Source organism: Chlorocebus sabaeus, chromosome 22 (assembly GCF_047675955.1).
Source record: "Chlorocebus sabaeus isolate Y175 chromosome 22, mChlSab1.0.hap1, whole genome shotgun sequence".
In the NCBI taxonomy this organism is placed as follows: Eukaryota; Metazoa; Chordata; class Mammalia; order Primates; family Cercopithecidae; genus Chlorocebus; species Chlorocebus sabaeus.
Genome location: NC_132925.1, coordinates 34,980,889 through 35,002,560, shown reverse-complemented (window position 1 = coordinate 35,002,560; position 21,672 = coordinate 34,980,889). Strand labels below are relative to the sequence as shown.

The 21,672-nt window shown below is 37.8% G+C and overlaps 1 pseudogene; it reads right to left on the bottom strand.

Annotated features, from left to right (window-relative positions):
* Positions 1-5,130: 5,130 nt before the first annotated feature.
* On the bottom strand, positions 5,131-5,866 carry LOC119625679 (eukaryotic translation initiation factor 4E type 2 pseudogene; annotated as a pseudogene).
* Positions 5,867-21,672: the final 15,806 nt, after the last annotated feature.

The following is a 21,672-nucleotide window of genomic DNA, read 5'->3' as shown; positions in this document are numbered from 1 at the left end:
AACATAAATAAATTTGTGCATCAAAGCAAAGTACTTCTGCTGTCAACAAAGAAGGCCAATATAATCTATATTTGTGCATGACCTAGGTGCAATACATTAAGATGCAGATTATATGAGCAATAATGTAATCCAGTTAAATCACCCCAAAAGAGCAAAGTAATTTGAGAAAAGATCAAGAAGGCGCCAGCTCAGTATCTCCATTTCAGACTATATGCCCCTAAATGTTCTCTTTTTTTTTCATTTTTCAGACTTAAATCTAATTCACCTGGAATTTTGATGTTAGGTAAGGATATAATTTCATTTTCTTTTAAACTAATTTTACCAACAAAATTTATTGCATAATTCTTTTTTTAAACACATATATAAAACATATATGTTACCTGCATCTAGGCTGTTCTTGTTGATCCCTACATCAGGACCGCACTGATTTGATTATTGTAGGTTACTTTATGTTTTAATATCTTACAGGACCAGTGTCTTTATTCCTATTAGTTTGTAAAATATTCATGTTATTCTTTCCCATATATTATTCCAGTTACAAATTCACTTTGTTAAGTTCAAGCAAATAAATCACAATGAGGTTTCCATTGAAATTAAATTAACTTGGGGAGGAATTGACATACCCTTTAGAAATACATCTACACTAGGCAGTCCTTTCTTAAAATGTTTCTCATTCAACGTATGTGAAGGACTCCATCTATATAAGTCAAAACTCATTGGTTACCAGGAACAGAAACTCAATTTAAATGATCTTTAAAAGAGGGAAGCACTGTGTACAAGAATTAACTCCAAATTGATCATGATTCTACATGTGAAATCTAAAACTATAAAGAAAAAAATTTTAACTCTATGTCCTTGAATTTAGTAAAGATTTTTTAGACAGATAGGATACAAAAACCAAAACCTATAAAATAAGATAAATAGGACTTCAAAATTAAAAACTTCTGCTCTTTGAAAGACACTGCTAAGAAAATGAAAAGACAAGTCACAGACTGAGAGCAAATATTTGCAAAACATAAATTTTATAAAAGACTTGTGTCCAGAATATGTAAAGTATTCTCACAATGTAATAATGGGAAAGAAAACACACAATAAAAAACTAGCAAAAGATTTGATCAGACACATCAGTAAAGATATGTGGATGGCAAATAAGCATATGAAAAGATGTTTAACACCATTTTTCATTGAAACCAAAATAAGATATCATTGAATACCTATTAGAATTATTCAGTTTTTAAAAATACGAAACCACCAAATACTGGTGAGAAAGAAGAGCAATGGGAATTACTGCTGGCAGAAATGCAAAATGGTACAGCCACTTTGGGATACAGTTTGGAAGTTTCTTATAACATTAAAAGTATGTTTACTGTATAACCCAGCAATCCTACTCTTAGATATTTACCCAAAGGAAATGTAAATGTGACCACACAAAAATCTGTATGCAATTATTTATTGTGGTTTTCTTCATAACTACCAAAATCTGGAAACAATACAAATGCCCATGAACTGGTGAATGCATAAACACACTGTGGTATAGCCACACGATGAAATATGACTTAGCAATAAAAAGGAACAAAATACTGATACTAGTAACAACACAGATCTCAAATGCATTATGTTAAGTGATAAAAGTGATATACTCCAAAGGGTATATACTTTGTGTTTCCATTTACACAACATTCAGTAAAAGGCAAAATTACAGGAACAGAAAAACAGATTAGTGTTTGCCAGTGGAGAGAGCAGGAGAAGGGGATAAATAACAGAGGGGCATGAGGGAACTTTCTGGGATGACAGAAGTAACCCATGTCTTGATTAAGGTAGTAGTTACGCAACCTTTATGCACTGATCAAAATTCACAGGACTAGTCACCTTAACGGAGTAAATTTTACTGCATGTAAATAAATCTCAAAAAAAAAAAAAAAAAAAACCCATCTACAAGGGGCAGAGGTATATATTGGCTCATCTGTTTGAAAACTTTGAGTATTTTCTGGTTTCAGGCACATCTGAGGCCAAGTGCATAAACACATTCTTAGTCACGTGTTCTACTCTTGCCCTTTTATCCTTCATGTTGGCTTATTCTTTCCAGGTAATGGTGTCCATCATTACTTCCTGCTTGCAATGAGTTTTACAGTTCATAAACTCAGAAAAAGATCCTCTCTTTCTTCATGCAACAATAGCAGTTTCCCTCAAAGGGAATTGGTAAACCCTGCTTAGATCTCATACCTCCCTCTACACAATCAATATCCGGGCCCTGGAGAAAGAGATACTCTGACTGGCCACCTTGAGTCTTTTGCCCACGCCGGTGGCAGGAGGGACGGCCACATCGGAATCACTTGGTGCAGTAGAGAAGCAAATTCCAAAAGGAAGGAGAGCCAAGCAGACAAAATAACAGATGTCCTGACATCCTCATTCTTGATTACTGCATATCATGGTCTGTCTGCTGCTCTTGTTGCTCAACAATATCCAGCCAGGGCTCTTCCTTCAAGCTGTGTTCCAAGGAATCTTTACAGCATGTTTTCCAGATTTCCATCTTGCAATTTTACGCTTTCACTTAAATATAGCAGCTTATATGGATACTTCTCTTAACCTCCTGTTTTTTCCACAGGAGCCCAACCCAGTGTGTTTGGGTTGAATCAACTCTCCCATGCTGAGAGACTGGAATGCATTTGACTCTTCAGTGGATGATTTCATCTGCCTCTTTGGTGATACTAGTCCTAGGAAGTAACACTGCTGCCCACATTTGCCTGGTTCTTAGTTGACTCCCTCAGCAGGTGCCCTGACACAGCAGCAAGAGGACAGGACAAACAAGTGAACTGGACTGACTTGAATTATTAATCTCTACTTACCAGCCTAACCCATGTACAATGTTGCTATAGCTCTCATTGAATTGCAGAGACTTATCACACTGTCTGAATTTTTTAGTCCCCTCAGGAAGCACACACTTGTATTTTTTAGATGAATCCTAAGAACCTATCTAGTAAACAGTTTAATTTTACAAATAAAATAACAGAAGTCCTGAGAGCTTTTGGTCCAAGAGCTGAAACTAAAACCTTAGCCTCTTATCTACTTACTGGTGCCCTTGACACTGTTTTCTGATGCTTCTCTTTTTCTCAGATTTCCTTCCAGTTAGTGATTTGTCTATAAATATTTCTACCACTAATGAGTATAAGTGTTTTTGGAATGCAAGTAAGTCAAGGTCACCATCTATTTGGTAGTAGATTGTTGTCAGAGACGATAGAGAGCTTAGTGAGGTTTGGATTCAGAAAGGTTCAAATTTGAGTCCTGGTTTCAAAAGTATTAGCTGGGTGACCTTGGCAACTTACTCAGAATTTCCTCACCTATTAAATGTGGATAATAATAGTATCTCTTTCAGAGGGATATTGTGCAGAATAAATCAGATTTCGAAAACATTTAGCAAAATAGCTAGTAGTCTTTACTCAGCAAAGACAGCTAGTAGTCTTGTCTTAGCTGTTTTATTAGGTTGCCTCTTTGGTCTATACTTTTGCAGTAGTCAAAAGAAAGGATTTAGGAAAGGAAACCAGAACAGAGAACTTTGCAAACAGAAGAACCAGCAGTATTGAAAGAGGGATTTCATTTAATGCTGCTTAAGAAAATATTTTTTTTTTTTATGAAAATACCCCATATCGCTGTAAAGGACTTTAAGAACAAGGAAAGGAGGATGGTAGTTTCAGGATAAGAAAAGCAACCTTTGAGATTTTGCAAGCTAATGTTGAAATTTGCATCAGTATCTTGATCTCTTAAAACACTGTGTGGAAAGGAGGTTGAGTTAGATTTGGGGCAGCAAAAGGATAGGGTAGAACAGGAAAGACTCATTAAAATGAGACTGTAGTAGAAGGAATATAAATATACTTAGATAAGGTAAGAAAAAGGAATTGTGAAAGCATCCTGGGTTCAGGCAGGGAAAGGATCAAGTTTAGGAGATCAGCTGGGCAGTTGATATAGTTCAAGACAATGGAGGATCCAGTTGCAATAACAAGTAGTAAGGATCAGGAAATACTTTAAGAATCTGAATCCCACTCTAAGGAGATGCGACAATAAGACATTGGATCATAAATGGGAATTACTGGCAAGGGGCTTATCTTCTAAGAAATGAATTCACCATTGCCACTGAGGCAAGGATTTCACACATTTCCTGTACAGGACTAGGACTGAAGCCAGAGTACTGCAAAGTATACAGCAGGACTGTGCGGGGAGATTTTAGGCCAGAATGAGGAAACAGCACCCTGTTTGTGAAGGAGGCTCTTCACAGTATTTACAGGCTTTCACAATCCATATAACTTGAAACATACATAAAAAAAAAAAAAGGGAAACATGAGTGCAGAATTTACAGAGATATTTTGGTACATGTGCCAAGAGGCATTTAAAAATACAGCCTTGGTTTTCAAAATCAAGAAAATAAACAGAATACATTAAAGATAAAGATGGTATCATATTGAAAACCTAGCTGATATATTTGTAATTTTTTTTCAAGATTACTCTAATGCCCCTTAGTTGCAGGTTTCATCAAATAGGAAGTATATTTTCAAGTAACTTCAGTTATTCTATGGAATTTAGAGCTAGAAAGTTCTACAGTCAAATACTGTGGAAATTTCAAATTTGTAAGGATGAAAAAGTCTTCTGAAAGGGATGTCTTGGTTTCTTGATACAGCAGAGCATCTATGTGGCGGGCAGGGAGTGGGGAGTGGGTAGAAGCATGTAGACAATGTTAGGGTGTGGGAACAACTAAAGGAATATTGAGGGACCAAGTTTAATCAGTAAGGCCCATCAGTAGTTATAGAAATCATCTAGTGGTTTCCTAACTGTGATTTATACAGATCCCGAAAACTCTGCAGTCCAAGAAAGCTTAGTCAGAAGCCTCTATATTCATTTCAACCAAAGTGACTCTGCATTTCTTCTCTCTCTCTCTCTCTTTTTTTTAAATTTAGCACCGTTTATCGAGCAATCTCAGCTGTTGTTGTAGCTGCTCTGTGTCAGCCTGTTCTTAAAACATAAAATGCTCTTTTAATTATCTTGTCCAGGACAGAAGGATCTTCCAGGTAGCACACCAACAGAACCAGAGACTCTAATGACACCAGCTTCAAGGATAGTGCCATCCGGAGAGGGAGAGGGTCATGGCACTTTCAACCACATCTTCCAGAGGTTTTGAAAAGGAGCCCTTGGGGGCCCAGTCTGCCTGGCATTTTGATGCTGTCAGTGTGAGTTTTGTGTTTCACAATGGTGTTGGGAGATAGGTTAAGCACTCGCCAAAGTGTATTCCAGATTTGGGCTGTGGTTGCTTGGTCACTGGCAGTCTTTTCCATATTGAAATAATGTCCTCTTGAAAGTGAAGAGAGACCATAGCCCCACAGATCTCCTCCCCAACCATGAACTGTTCCCCTATCATGGCCAAATGAGATTCTCCCAGCAATGGGAAATCAAGCCCTTCGGCAGCCAAATAATCCTCTTGTCATCATTTTTATTTGCATTATCCTCCCACGTGGGTTTAATTCCTTCTTTGAAGAGATGGAAGTCACTGTGGCCTGTCAGATCCTTTGGACATATCATGTGGCTATAAAACCTCCAGAACTGCTCCACAGAGGCAAAGGCACCAATCTGTTTGATAATTCTGTGCATAACTCTGTGAGCTGCTGGGACAGCCAGAGGTTCTCCTGGAGTACCAGAAAGTGTAATTGTACTGGAGGGGATGCTCTGCCTGTCAGGGACAACAGCCTTCCTCTTGTTACTGCTCTTATTCTTGTCCCATTCTGTTTTTTTCTTTCTCAGTATCTTTCTGTGTGCTGCTTTCTTCATTCTGATCATGGTCCCCATTGTCATCATCTTTCAAAGCATCAAACTTGTTGCTCATCCTCTTGCCACTACTATCGCCACTGCCTCACTTCTGCTTTTCCTACGGGCTATAAATTGAGTTTCCATAGAACATTCTGTTTGAGACAAAGGACTCCAATATTTATGTCAGAAAAACTGAAAAGCATATTGAAATGGACAAAAATAGACTACTTGCCATTCTGTAAAGCACCTCTTTCCATTTATTTCATTCAGAGAAGTCCACACCTTTTATTGCCTTTAAGGTATTTTACAACTCTGTAAGTAATGCAAATGATTCTTGCCCATAGAAAAGCAAATGATTTTTACTTCCGGTAAAATGTTGCCTAATGGATATTGACCAGTTTGCATGTGTCCGTAAACTTACTTCTTATTACCTAGATATGTGTGGTGTTTAAATCATTTTGGGAACTGGTTGTCACATCTTACTGGTTTTCTCATTTATTAATTAGTTAAATAAAAGCCTTTTCCAAAAGAATGAAACCGCACACTTATCTCTTGCTATATACAAAAATCAAACCAGAATGGTGTAGAGACTTAAATCTAAGACCTCAAACTATTAAACTACTAGAAATAAACACTGGGGAAACTCTCTAGGATATTGCAGTGGGCAAAGATTTCTTGAGTAATACCCTATGATCATAGGCAACCAATGCAAAAGTGGACAAATGGGATCACATCAGGTTAAAAAGCTTCTGCACAGCAAATGAAATAATCAAAGTGAAGAGACAACCTACAGAATGGGGGAAATGGAAGTGAAGAGAAAAGTCACAGAATGGGAGAAAATATTTGCAAACTACCCATCTGACAAGGGATTAATAGCCAGAATATATAAGGACCTCAAACAACTCTATAGGAAAAACAACTAATAATCTGATTTAAAGGGGGCAAAAGACTTGAATAGACATTTGTCAAAAGAAGACAAACAAATGGCAAACAGGTACATGAAAATGTGTTCCATATCAGTGTTCATCAGAGAAATGCAAATTAAAACTACAATGAAGTATCATCTCACTCAAGTTAAAACGGTTTTTATCCAAAAGTCAGGCAATGACAAATGCTGGCGAGGATGTAGAGAAAAGTGAAGACTTGTACATTGTTGGTGGGAATATAAATTAATACAGCCACTATGGAGAACAGTTTGGAGGTTCTACAGAAAATTAAAAACAGAACTACTATAAGATCCAGCAATCTCACTCCTAGGTATGTACCCAAAGAAAGAAAATCAGTATATCAAAGAGATATCTGCACTCCCACATTTATTGAAGGACTATTCACAATAGCCAAGATTTAGAAGCAATCTAAGTGTCTATCAACAGATGAATATCTAAAGAAAACGTGGTACATATGCACAATGGAGTACTATTTAGCCATCAAAAAGAATGAGATCCTGTCATTTGCAACAACATGGATGAAACTGCAGGTCACTATGTTAAGTGAAATAAACCAGGTATAGAAAGACAAACGTTGCATGTTCTCATTTATTTGTGGTAGATAAAGGTTAAAATAATTGAACTCATGGAGATAACAGGTAGAAAGATGGTTACTAGAGGCTGGGAAGGGTAGTGGGGGTGGGGAGATAATGGGGATGCTTAATGGGTACAAAAAAATAGAAAGAGTGAATAAGACCTAGTATTTGCTGGCACAACAGGATGACTACAGTCAAAAATAATTTAATTGTCCATTTAAAAATAATTATAAGTGTATAACTGGATTATTTATAACACAAAAGATAAACACTTGAGGGGATGAATACCCCATTTACCCTGATGTGATTATTATGTATTGCATGCCTGTATCAAAATACCTTATGTACCCCATAAATATATATAACTACTATGTACCAACAAAAATTAAAAATTAAAGGCTGCCTCACAGCCCTTAGAACCAACCCTGCTGACTCTGTGATCTTGAATATCTATAGCCTTCAGAACTATATGACAATAAATTTCTGCTGTTTATACCTCCCAGTTTGTGGTACTTTGTTACAGCAGCCTTATGAAACAAATTCTGAGGCAGTTGCAGTTGTCCTCAAGGAGATGGCCCCATGTCTGTGTATCAGGTAAGATGGCTCTCTCTGCTAAGAGCCTAAATATTGAAGAGAATTAGGGGTTACAGGGCCAGCATGGAACTAGTAGCTAGACAGCAACGGCCAATTAGTGTCAATTCAATGGAAAAGAAAGGAGGATAATCAGATATTTTATTACATATATCCAAAGCACATTAAAATAATAAGAGGGTTGCCAACTGCTTCTAGGGTTCAGAATTATATTTCTGACAGTGGGAGGTCATTCAAGGTGGAATATGAGATAAGCCCTAAAAATCAGGCTCATCCAGCAGCCTTGTTCTCTTTAAGTCTAAAATGCTGTCAATAATGTGAGTTCCTGAAGTTTGAATGGTAATTCTCTGTGTACAAGAAAACAAAATTAAAATGCATGTTTTTTTTAACTGTTCACTCTGAAAATGTGATCAAGTTTAGCTAAGTTTTCATGTGTAATGAAGAGTTACCATGTTTGCTCTCACAGAACCAATGTCCTTTACACACCCATATATGAGTCCTCCTCACACACCTTTCAAACAGAGAGAAGAGACAATGGAATTATTGAAATTATAGATTTTTTTTTTAAATCAAGCATGTATAAAAGTCCACGACATACAAAGAGCATACAATGATTTCTAAAGCTAGAAAATATTAAAAATAAGACAGGAAGACTTCAGATTGAAGCAATGAAAAATATATTCAATCATCAAAAGTGTATGTATCAAGAAAGTACAAGAACCCTTTTATACATGTGAATAAAATGCATTGGGAAATGTTCCATCAGATTGTTAGCCAGATTGACTACACTGAACTATTATATTGTTATGTGAAAACTTCACACCATCCCTCTGGTCATCCCAGAATCTTGCTTTCCCATAGCAGTTCTCTACTATCAATAAGATGTGGCTACAACTGCCTTACATCAACCATGGTTAGTAGCACTGTGAAGGCAGCCATAAGGAGCATGCTATTCTGCCTTGTAAGTGAATATGAGGTGACTTTCTTGACTGTCCATTGCCATAACTATGATTGCCAAATCTGTGTCACAATTCTACTATGTGACATTCTTTTCTTTTTTCCTTAAAAAAAAAAAAAGACACTCTAATGTTAACATCCTTTATCCATAGCTGAATAAGTAATTGAGGTAGATATGTCTTTTGAAGGCAGGGGGACAAGTTTCTTCTTGGTATCTTTAAACATTCATAGTCCTACCCCCATCTTTAAAAAAATAATTAAACATATTTACTTGCCCATCTCTACCTCCTTTATCTTCCCTTATTCTTACTACTCAGTCAATAATGTTGTCAAAAGAGCATGAGACTGGGAATCAAAAACTCTGGATATAAGTCCAAACTCTTAAATTTTCTTGCTATTTGGAAGGCAAGTCTAAGAAAATTTTTTAACATTTTAGCATTCTTGCCTATGAAATGGAATGATTATCATCAACCCTGACTACCATACAAAGTTATTATGATAGGAGATTGCCAGAAAAATGCCTGATTGGACTTCAGTTAGAAAAACAAATGTATGATTGAGATATTAAATGTTTTACAATCCTGCCTGAGAGGAGTCTGTGAACAGGAGATAGGTGAACTGAACCTAATCTAAAAGGATCAGAAGCAGTCCAGGTAAGATTATAATGAGCAGAAAGTGCCGTCAGATTTTGAAATGTTAACATTTATGAGAATAAGATTGTGAGAATAAGATTGTAAGAATAAGATTATCTGAGGATAGTTTGAGGAGCATGCCATTTGCTCAGAACAAATAAAAGCTTTTGCCTGTGCCCCTGTCCCTTTCTATTTCCCCAAGTCTCTCCTATTGAGCCAAACTCTATAGCTCTCTCTGATAATTTCAGACAAAATGACCTCACCTTTTCCCAACTGCCCAGAGCACAAACAATCTGTATCATTTATATAGGCCCCTAATTAACAGGTAATCGCATACTGTCTTGATTTCTATGCATTTTTATGTGTTAATATTCAACGGCTTCTTAGTTAAAGGTGATTTATTCAAATCCATAGAGATAGGCACAGTGTTAGACATGTTAAGTGTTATTTCATCCATCTGCCTTTGCAGCTTATCCTACAATCCTTTCAGATTTACGCTCTTTCCTAAAGGTAGTCTTGTATTTTCTAAGAAAATCAATTTTCAGCCAGGCACAGTGGCTAACACCTGTAATCCCAGCACTTTGGGAGCCCAAGGTGGGCAGATGACAAGGTCAGGAGTTCAAGACCAGACTGACCAACATGGTGAAACACCATCTCTACTAAAAATACAAAAATTAGCCAGGCATGGTGGCATGTGCCTGTAATCCCAGCTACTCAGGAGGCTAAGGCAGGAGAATCGCTTGAACCCAGGAGGAGGAGGTTGCAGTGAACCAAGATTGCGCCATTGCACTCCAGCCTGGGCAACAGATCGAGACTCTGTCTCAAAAAAAAAAAGGTCAGTTTTCTAAAATTTTCTTCTGAATGTTACTAAATTATTTTCAAAGGTATGCCTGTCTTTTCTTTTAAGACTTCAAAGTATTGTCTTTTCCTTTGTGCTGAATATTCCTTCAGAGTCACCATGTTGCCTCCCACTTCCTGTACTTAAGCACTGGCTGAATCCTCTTCTCAAATATACAACTGATTTGGGTTGATGTCTGCAACTGTTTTATTTGGATTTCTATGAACTTCTACTGTGCTAAAATGACCCATTCCCGGCTTTCTGACACTCTGAACAGATGGAGTTCATATACACTATAGCCAGCACTCTACTCACAATGCCTCTTTTCTCAACCACATTTCACTTGTAGAGACTACACGTACAATTCCCCTTCCCACCTCCTCATTACTTCCACCTTCTTTTCTTGTGTTACAAGTTTTTAACCAGGTATAAGTGGAAGCTGAACAACAAGAACACATGGACACAGGGAGAGAAACAATACACACTGGGGCCTGTACGGGGTGGGGTGGGGAGGGAGAGCATTAGGAAAAATAGCTCATGCATGCTGGGCTTAATACCTAGGTGATGGGTTGATAGGTTCAGGAAACTACCATGGCACACGTTTACCTCTTTAACAAACCTGCACATCCTGCACATGTACCCCAGAACTTAAAAATAAAAATTAGAAAAAAAGAGAGAAGTCTTCACAACAATGTGAATATACTTAACACTACTAAAATGTACACTTAAAAGTATTTGAGATGATAAATTTACGTGTTTTAAACGACAATTTTTTTAAAAAAATATTTTTCAAAAAGAGACTGGTATTGATTGGGAAAAAGGAAAGAGAAAAGAGGAGAAGACAGAATGATGGCTACCATAAAAAAGCAACAAATAAGTGTTGAAGGGGTCACCCAATTTTTTATCTGAAACAGAGCTAGCTTTTATGAATCAAGGGACAGATCATGAGAACTGAAAGTAAAGAAAAGGAAGATCTTCCTGGCCGGGCATGGTGGCTCATGCCTGTAATCCCAGCACTTTGGGAGGCCAAGGCGGGCAGATCACGAGGTCAGGAGATTGAGACCATCCTGGCTAACACGGTGAAACCCCATCTCTACTAAAACTACAAAAAAATTAGCTGGGCATGGTAGCGAGCACCTGTGTTCTCAGCTACTCAGGAGGCTGATGCAGGAGAACGGTGTGAACCAGGGAGGATAAGCTTGCAGTGAGCCAAGATCACGCCACTGCACTCCAGCCTGGGTGACAGAGCAAGACTCAAAAAAAAAAAAAAGAAAAGAAAAGAAAAGAAAAGGAAGGTCTTCCTAAATACTTGTAGTTGAGGATAACAGAGGTAAATCATTAATGATGTCTTTCAATCTAGTTCCAAAGACCTGGTGGCTAAAAGAAAGTCCCTTGGATTCCAGCAATAAATTGATTACCAGTCATCAATGTCAGTGTCACTGTGAATCTTCATCTTTCTATCACCTTCATAGGTTTTTTTGTAGGGAGACATAACAGAACTTTATTAGAAACCACTAACAAGGTGCTGTTTTAGAAGACCATTTAAAGGGAAGCTCATTAAATAAAAATAAAGTCAATTTTCCATTTATGTTGAAAAGTTTTTACCTAGAGAGGAGAAAAGAAAAGAAAGGAAGTAGCAGCTTAATGCCAAGTCCCTGAATATTTTAGAAACTGATTAGAAAGGGAGAAGAAGCCATGAAATATCAAGATGGGAAGTGAGAGGTTCCAGGCATTTTCAAACATTTAAAGCATAGCTTAATAACATGGGAAAAGAAGACATTATGAAAAGCCATCCGGTAAGCTGATTGCAAAAAAATGTTTTTACTTAAGGAAATAACTGTCTTAGTACTGGCCTAATGAGGGATAGATTGTTCATTAGCATATAGCCACCATTCTGGCGCAGTTTCTAGCTGTGCAGGAAACACAAAGAAGAGAGAAAGCTAAGCCTGTTCTCCGGAATCATCAATTGGGCATAAAGCTTATAGATTCCAGAAAAAAAAAAAAAAAAGCCTCATTCCATAAATATTTCCTATATACATAGAACCCGGTCAAGTCCCTTAGATGAGCTGAACAAGCAGCTGCATTTATGTGGTGTGATAACAGAGAATTTCAAAGCTTCATATATTACTCAAAGGTCTTCTCTACCCCAAAGACAGTGCTCCCATTAATGCCAATCTTCCCCATTAGCACTATGCTTTTCTCATATTAACTAGGTGCTAGCTTCAGAAGCAGGAAGAAGGAATCCAATCTAAAGGTAAATTGCAGTAGGAGGAAACATTTAAATTATATTTATTTTATTTAACTTGGTTTTACTGTATTCTTACTATATGAAACCACCATGCTAGGCACTATGAAATGGGCAAAGAACAGGTACTGTTATAGCCCTCAAGAAAGCTTTATAGTGGAGGGGATAACATCTTAGACCAATAGCCTAAGGTAGAAAACAAAAATAAGGGGCAGTTGAGAGTGAACTAAATATGGGAGAAGCCAATCTCAGAGTTTAGCCAGTGTTGCTATCCCATCACTTTGAACTACTGTTTCAGCAGCGAGGACATTCTCAGAGACTTGTTCTAATCTGCTAACTACAGAAAGGGCTACACAAAGGGGCTGCATTTAAATTCAATTCCAGAGGTTTCACACATCTGAATGAAAGTTCGAGGGTTCTGAGAAGGTCATATCCTGGATAGCTCACACTGGAAAGAGGGAATAGTCCCTAAGAAAATTGCATCAATTTATCCATTTTTCAGGAACACAGATCTGCTTAACACACTTGTCTTTAAGTGCAAAAGAATGTAGCAAAGGCCTTAAAATGATGCCAAGTTATATGAATGGTCTTGGGGACAAATAAACATTACTATCCATTACCTGTTAAATTGATTCATTGGGGAGTTTCTGCATGACAACCATTACTTTGAGAACTCGGGCCAGGCGCGGTGGCTCACGCCTGTAATCCCAGCACTTTGGGAGGCCGAGGCGGGCAGATCATGAGGTCAGGAGATCGAGACCATCCTGGCTGACATGGTGAAACTCCGTCTCTACTAAAAATACAAAAAAATTAGCCGGGCATGGTGGCGGGCACCTGTAGTCCCAGCTACTTGGGAGGCTGAGGCAGGAGAATGGAGTGAACCCGGGAGGCGGAGCTTGCAGTGAGCTGAGATCGCGCGACTGCACTCCAGCCTGGGCGACAGAGCGAGACTCCGTCTCAAAAAAAAAAAGAAAAAATTTTAAAAAAGAGAAAGAACTGGGTATATATGTAAAATGGTATACAAGCATTCAATCTAGATGACCAAACTCCAACCATTCCAAAAGGACCTTCAAAATGCTTTGTCAGCCATGTGCCTTGTCCTTACAGGGATGCATTAAAGCTAAAACTGTCTACATCTCAATGATTTGGGCCTATTCAGTCATTGACCTTTAGTTTTTTTTTGTATTGGCAGTGACATTAAGGATTCTTCAAGATATTCACTTGAGGCTACCTGTATTATTAGAAACCATCACAGTCAGAAAATTAGAATTCATTAACAGGAAGATAATGTGCTTGCTACTATGATATATGGGACTATATTTATCCTGTACAGTGTAACATATCTGTTTCATCAGTGCAGGAACAGGATGATCTTTCATCCGGATGAAATAGCCTTGAAAGCTTCGTCACCGCAGTGCAGCAAGAAGCTACTAAAATGGTTCTTCCTAGCCTCTTTCTGCTGATTAAAAAAAAAAAAAAAAAGACCGCACCACCTCCCAAGGGCTTCAATGCAGTTGCTATGGCAACACTATATCTGAGTCAGAACTATTAACAATCACCATGGCAACAAGTGTCTCACTTGCCATTTCCAGAAACTCATTGCGTTTGGACTAGAATCATCACACCATGAAAAAAGAGGTGGAGTTTTCCTCTCACTAGGAAACAGAAATACTTTCTCGAAATAACTTATCCCAAAAATGTTCTAAATAAAATTAAATTAAAGGACTTCTAAAGGAATCATGCTGTCATAAGTTGATTAATCCTTTTTCCTGAAATATTAAGTTTGATGAAAAAAATGACAAAATGTTAATTGATATGGTAGATTTATTTTTTCCCAATATGATAAAATCTTTGGTATGAATAACATTATTTCCTATTTTATAAATTCCAATAACTGTATGTTTTATCTGTCTTGCCTGGCCCTTTTTTTTCCTCTGCTTAATTTTCCTTCTTTCACTCTGTCAGACACCGTACTGAATATTTAGCAGAATAGAATTCTTTAGAGATTTGCGAATCACACTTGTCAAGTTAGATGCAACGAAAAGCATCACACATATTTCTGGAATTGTACTAATAATGGGGTGTGTGGTTCTCTGTGGGAAGTAGTCATGGTGGAGCTTGAGGGCCCATTTTATTTCCCTTCTTCCTTAAATACAAGATGGTAGAAATGGACAGTGTCGATTTTCATCCAGATTGTGACTTCCCCAAAGGACTGTACACTGGAACAAAATTAAGACACCGCACCACCAGTCTCTAAGACCTACCGGCTCATCTTTGCTCTTGTGTCATCCTCCCTCCCTAGATGTTCCAAAGCACCTCTGCACCCCTTGATTCTAGCGCCCTCATCATACCATGTCTTGTCACACAGTGACATTTTCTTGGGATTTTTCTCCTGGATCAGAGTTTCTAGGACCAAGTAAGTTTGCCCAATAGTTTTCAGAATAGGTTCTCACATGCATTGACAATAAAAAGGTGCAAAAAGAAAACAAACCTTCATGGAACAAAAGCCAAATTAAATCAAATTACAGATTTATCTCTTTTTCTTTTCTTAGTATCTTGTTAGTGAAAACCAAGATTCTGTGTTCTTTAATGTCCTTTCTTCTGCCAGAGCTCACCCCTAGCAGCATGAAGGCAGGCTCCAGAACAAGCAAACTTCAGTGCAGAGAACACCACTTCAGCAGTAATGGGAAAAGGGAAACATAGATGACCTTTCATTTCACTGTGAACCTAGGTTATTGGACTCTTCCTGTCTAGTATTTATTTCAAACAGAAGTAGGTGATGGGGAGAAGTGGACACAAGTAATGTGTCTCACTGATCCAGTGTAAAAAGAAGTCCTTACAGAAAGGCTCTCCAACTTGCTATTGAGAGATAAAAATGATTCCAATGTCAGGATGATATTATACAGAGATCTGGGGGCTCTCCTGTAGGCCAAGGCAAACAGTCATTCAGAAAAAAAGAAAACATGGGAGGGGTCTCATTTTATAAAGAACCCAAGTCTGAGTCTCCCACAGTGCTGCCCTGTCCCTGAACTACCCAAGAAAATGTGAACTACATTTTCTCCAGAAGCTGGAAGTGACATTGAAATGCTCACTTTTACAAAATTTTCTCTGAAATTCTATAATTTATCTACAAGCTGCTTACTTGTTGACTTTTCAGTAAATGTTTTTCCATGTCTTGAATGAAATCAAACTGATGGATTTCATTTTTCCAGAGGTCCCTCTGGGGAGAAGAAAAACTGGGGGCTTCATGACATGAAGTGGATAGTCCAGGTAAAGTGTATACCTACTTAGTAATCAATGTAAAGCACTTCAGCTGAGACCCTCATGCTCTGATGGGCATTTGCCATGGCTATTTGTGTACCAAACTGTAAGTAAATAGCAGCAGCACTAGGTTTGGATTCAAATCCTTCTCCCTCCCTTTACTAGCTGTGAGACAATAAGTAAGTGACTTGATCACACTGTACCACATATTTTCATCTGTGAGATAGCACTAACAATAATACTTAGTTCATAGACTTATTTTGATGATTACATCAGCTAGTATATATAAAGCACCTAGAACAGTGCCTGACACTCAAAAAACACTATTATTACATTACTGTTGGGTTCAATTTGGCTATATGCTTCTTACTTGCTACTCAGAGAGATATAAAAATTTTTTTGTTTTAATGATTGCATGTTAATTTTATACGTTCATCTCTTCACTCATTCAGCAAACATTTAACTCTGAAAAGCAGAGACAAGGCATAGTCCTTGCCTTGTAGCAGTTATAATTTACTACTGTTAAAAGGACTAGCAAAGAAGGGAAAACATTGCAAATGATATTTCAGTTTGAAAACCAAAAAAGGGATTTTTCTCAAATGGGTTCAGTGACCAGGCATTTATTTTCTAGTGTGATCTGCTCTCCTTCTCTAACACCACTATTAATAGGTAAATATACCCAGAGGCTTTTGTATTCCATTTGTGAAGCAATAGTATAGATTGTCCCAATACTGCCATTAAAATTGCCTAGTATAAAGTGTGTGCTACTCTTGGCTATAAAAATAAAAGTTCCCTATAGACTGGAACTCGGCAAACATTGTTTGATTAAGTTGGACTTTTTATTTTATGCTCAGAGGAAGGCAACATGCCCTAGTGAATCAAGCTGTTTTGAAGCTGGATGAGACTTCCCATTCCAGCTCTGACTTTAAGAGATACATGTGGAAGTTTCGTTGGTTTCTCCCCATTTGAAAACAGGGTAGTTTGTCTCCTATATTTTATTATGATGAAGGTAGTAAAAGGTTTAAACGTTATCATGAACCCTACCTTTTTCATTTTTTGCTTTTATTTTTTATTTCCAACTTTTATTTTAAGTGCATGTGCAGGGTGTGCAGATTTGTTACATAGAAAAATGTGTGTTATGATGGTATGCTGCACAGATCATCCCATCACCTAGGTATTAAGCCCAGCATCCATTAGCTATTCTTCCTGATCCTCTCCTTCCTCCCACACCCCTGACAGTTCCCAGTGTGTGTTGCTCCCCCTCGTGTGTCCATGTGTTTGCATCATTTAGCTCCTACTTTTAAGTGAGAATATGCTGTGTTTGGTTTGCTGTTTCTGCATTAGTTTGGTGAGGATAATGGCCTCCAGCTCCACGTTTCTGCAAAGAACATGATCTCCTTCCTTTTTATGGCTGCATAATATTCCATGGTGTATTTGTACCACATTTTTTTTTATCCAGTCTGTCATTGATGGGCATTTAGGTTGATACCATGTCTTTGCTATTGTGAATAGTGCTGCAATGAACCATACATGTGCATGTGTCTTTATAATAGAATGATACATATTTCTTTGCATATATACCTAGTAATGGGATTTCTGGGTCAAATGGTATTTCTGTCTCTAGGTCTTTGAGAAATCACCACACTGTCTTCCACAATGATTGAACTAATATATACTTCCACTAACAGGGTGAAGGCTTTCCTTTTTCTCCACAACCTTGCCGGCATCTGGAATTTTTTGACTTTTTAATAATTGCCGTTCTGACTTGTGTGACATGGTATCTCACACTGGTTTTATTTCTCTAATGATCAGTAATGTTGAGCTTTTCTCATATATTTCTTGGCCATATGTATGTCTTCTTTTGAGAAATGTCTGTTCATGTCCTTTGTCCACTTTTTAATGCTTCTTTCTTGTAAATGCATTTAAGTTCCTTATAGATGTTGGATATTAGACCTTTGTCAGATGCATAGATTGCAAAAACTTTCTCCCATTCTATATGTTGTCTGTTTACTCTGTTGATAGTTTCTTTTGCTGTGCAGAAGCTTTTTAGTTTAATTAGATCCCATTTGTCAACTTTTACTTTTGTTGCATTTGCTTTCAGCATCTTCATCATGAAATCTTTGCCATGCCTATGTCCTGAATGGTACTGCCTGGATTTTCTTCCAGTGTTTTTACAGTTTTGGGTTTTAAATTTAAGTCTTTGATCTACCTTGAGTTAATTTTTGTATACAGTGTCAGGGAGGGGTCCAGTTTCAGTTTTCTGTGAATGGCTAGCCAGTTCTCCCAGCATCATTTATTAAACAAGGAATCTTTCCCCATTGCTTTTGTCAGGTTTGTTGAAAATCAGATGGTTGTAGGTGTACAGTCTTATTTCTGGGTTCTCTATTCTGAATCCTAATTCTTTCTCATGCTGTCTCAGAATGTTAACCTGGAAAAATACTGGTTTTACTGCTTTCTTTTTCCACAGAATAAGAGCAAGCAAATATAATTAATTTAGCTGATTTAGCCACGTGCAAATAGATCTAGTAAATATCAGAGATTAGACTTTTCGGCAAGTGGCCCTTCTAAAAGGATTCAGACATGCTTGGCCACAAGAAAGAACAAGTGAATAGAGAGGAGTGCTCCTCTCCTGAGCTCCAGTTCAAACATTTTGTTTTGTTATTTGTATATCACTATCAATTTTTCACAAATTTCCTCCTCACGGCAATTTACAACTTTAGGAAGGAAATTGCTTTGTGATACACTTGACTTCCATTGCTGCTTTCAAGGAAACTAATAGAAAACAGCACACAGATGTTTCTCTTCTCTTTGTCACTTGCCTGCACGCACACACACACACACCCCCCCCTATGGCTAAAGTCAGCCCAAGTCCTCTTTGGCAGAGGCAATCCTGGATAAAATCAGCTGGACCACTGGCCTTAAGAAGCAGTGACACCATCTAGGTCTAGCCTGAGCTGTGAAATCAGCTGGTTACTGAAAGTGAAGAGTAATTCTCAAAGAAAACAATTCTGTTTTCTCTACAAAGTCTTCTTATCCATCTTCTTTTCTTTTTTTTTTTTAAAAGAGGGTGTCTCGTTCTGTTGCTGAGGCAAGGGTGCAGTGGCACAATCTTGGCTTACTACAGCCTCAACTTCCTGTGCTCAAGTGATCTCCCCACCTCAGCCTCCCAGGTAGCTGGGAGATAGCACTGTGAGCTATCCACAAGCACGTTCCACTATACCAGGAAATTTTTTGTAGAGATGGGTCTTGCTATGTTGCCCAGGCTGGTAGCAAACTCCTAGGCTCAAGTGACCCTCTCACCTTGGCCTCCCAAAGTGCTGGATTACAGGCATGAGCCACCACATCCAGCCCCTATCTTCTTTCTCATAGAACTTTCTAGTTAGTCTGGCAATCTCTTCAAAGAAGCTATGTGCTTCTGTAGGCAGAAACAGTACCTTATGTTTGATTCCCTATAGCAGCTAAGACAAAAAATTTGTAAATCCTAATTAAGAAATATTTTGATATTAGAGTTCTGTAAAGACAAAAAAAATTTAAAAACACAATTACTTTTGCACCAGCCTAACTCCCTGGTTGCTGCTTGGATATTGACAAGGAAAACCATTCTCCCTGAGCACAGTAGGTGCAGTTTTCTTTGCAAACTTCCCTGATTATAGATTACATTTTGGATATACATTAAATCAAGATTCCATTAGTGAGTTTATCTTATGTACTGGACCTTGTTTAGGCCAAAAAGTACAGATGGTTCAACTCCATCCTAATTAATCAAACTGTGAGAAGATGAAGTAGAGAAAGACCTAGAAACATGGGCAGAAACTATTTTGGGATCTTAAGATTACCCATATGACTTACACAGTCTAAATATTATAATTCTATATTCCAATTGACCTTCTTACCACCAAAGATCTACCCCAAACATGGTGGTTTCTCTGACCCTCTGCTCTGGTGATAAGTAGTTATTTGCAGCATTTTAGGTAGAATTTAAAAACTGTATTAATTAAGGTTCTTCGGTTGCTAGCAACAGAAGGAAGCCTACTTAATTTGAGCAAGAATCATATTATTAGGAAGCTATGGGACAATGTACATGATCATAAAGAAGACTGAAGAAACCATCAAAAACCAGGTAGCTTCCAAAGTCTCAGCAGTATCTCCATAGACATCCTCTTCTAGAATGATTGGACACTGCCTTTTGTTTTGTTTGTTTTTTAGGAGAGTGATTAGCTAAGTTTAGGGCACATGCTCATTGCTTGCCTGTCATGGAGCAGTAAGAAAGATAATCTGACGGAAAGAAACTCAGGGAAGCCCATACTTCCAAAGAGATGAGACAGGTACCTGAATTTGCCAAAACCAAGACTGTACTCAATGCAGGGAGAAGATCCATTCCCTCCTACCCACAAAATAGCAAAAAGCTTCAAGAAATTTGGAAAAGGATATTGAGTGCCTACAAAAAATAAATATTTACTACCACCATCACTCTCCTTTACCTTCTGCTATAGAGGCATTATTGAATTTATTCTCTCCAAGTCTGTTAACCCTTAATTTTAAAAGTGGGGAAATTATGTGTGTCTGCTGTTTAGAATCTTGCTAATAAACTTATCCCATCAGTTAGCCTAATTTTCCCAGGATATTGCACCCATAAAAGTTTCTAAAATAAAATTTCTGCCTATTCTTCTCTGTCTCTGTGCAGCACAGCATGTAATCCAGGTACTCAGTTTAGCAACATTTTGCAACATTGATACTAGCCCCATCTGATTTGCTGAGAAGATGAATATAAGCAAAATGACATTGGTGGCTTTTCATATTTTCCCAGCTTAACAAAGGAAGGATTCTGTAAAATTAACATACAGTTGGATTGGAATAAGCAGCTAAAGCAACTGGCTGTGCAAGGTTTATAATGTCTGAACTCCCACCAAGCTGCTATCATCTCTCCATATGTCTCCTGGTCATTGGGAGCCAAGTTTAGGATTTATAAAAACTCAGGGCAATGCCTTTTCTGGTCATGGTACCTGTAAGTGAGCAAATGATTAAGATGACCTACTACTTACTAAATCAACATGTTTAGTAGCTGTCATCCAGAAAACATGCCAGAGCCAAGATAGTACTTGTGTTCATACAAGGCCTTAAAAGAAAGATTCTGCATGTCCATGTTCTGCTATTCCTCTCCAATATTTACACATTATACTATGACAACATAATGTATATTTACTCTGATTACTAGGTCATTTTCACTTCCCAGCTATTTGGCTGATAATTGCTATTCACTGTGTTCCTAAATGCTAAATGACGAACACGCTGGTGCTGATGGAAGTTGTATGTGCCATTTTAGCACTGTGCCAAGAAAAGAAGCTGGGCATAGGGTGCCAACTGCAAAGCCTTACATTGTACTGACCAAAGCATAGGCCCTCATTTATCCATTCAACATTTCAGAAGTTGTAGCTGCAGTTATCTATTTAAATCATTGAAATAATAATTTTTGTGATTTATTATACTGTTGGTTAGCCAACAAAGTCCAAAAGATACCGAATTATCTATGTTTTAATTGCTCCCCTACAATGAATATGGAATCCTGATCATTGCCCACTCCTTCTTCTTGATTTTAAATTTATAAGCCAAAAATGTGGTTATCATTCATGTTGGTTTTAAATTACTTCAGATGTCTGTACCAGCTATAGGAACACACTGCTACCCTTTAGGATATGGCATTTCCTGCCCAGTAAAAACCCTTTGAAAAACTACGCCTCCTAAACTCCAATTTTAGATGCATCCTATCTGCAACTTTCAGGCCTAAGCAAAAAAAGGAAGAACATAAAAGCTGAGGATATCATGCCTGGCTTTGTTT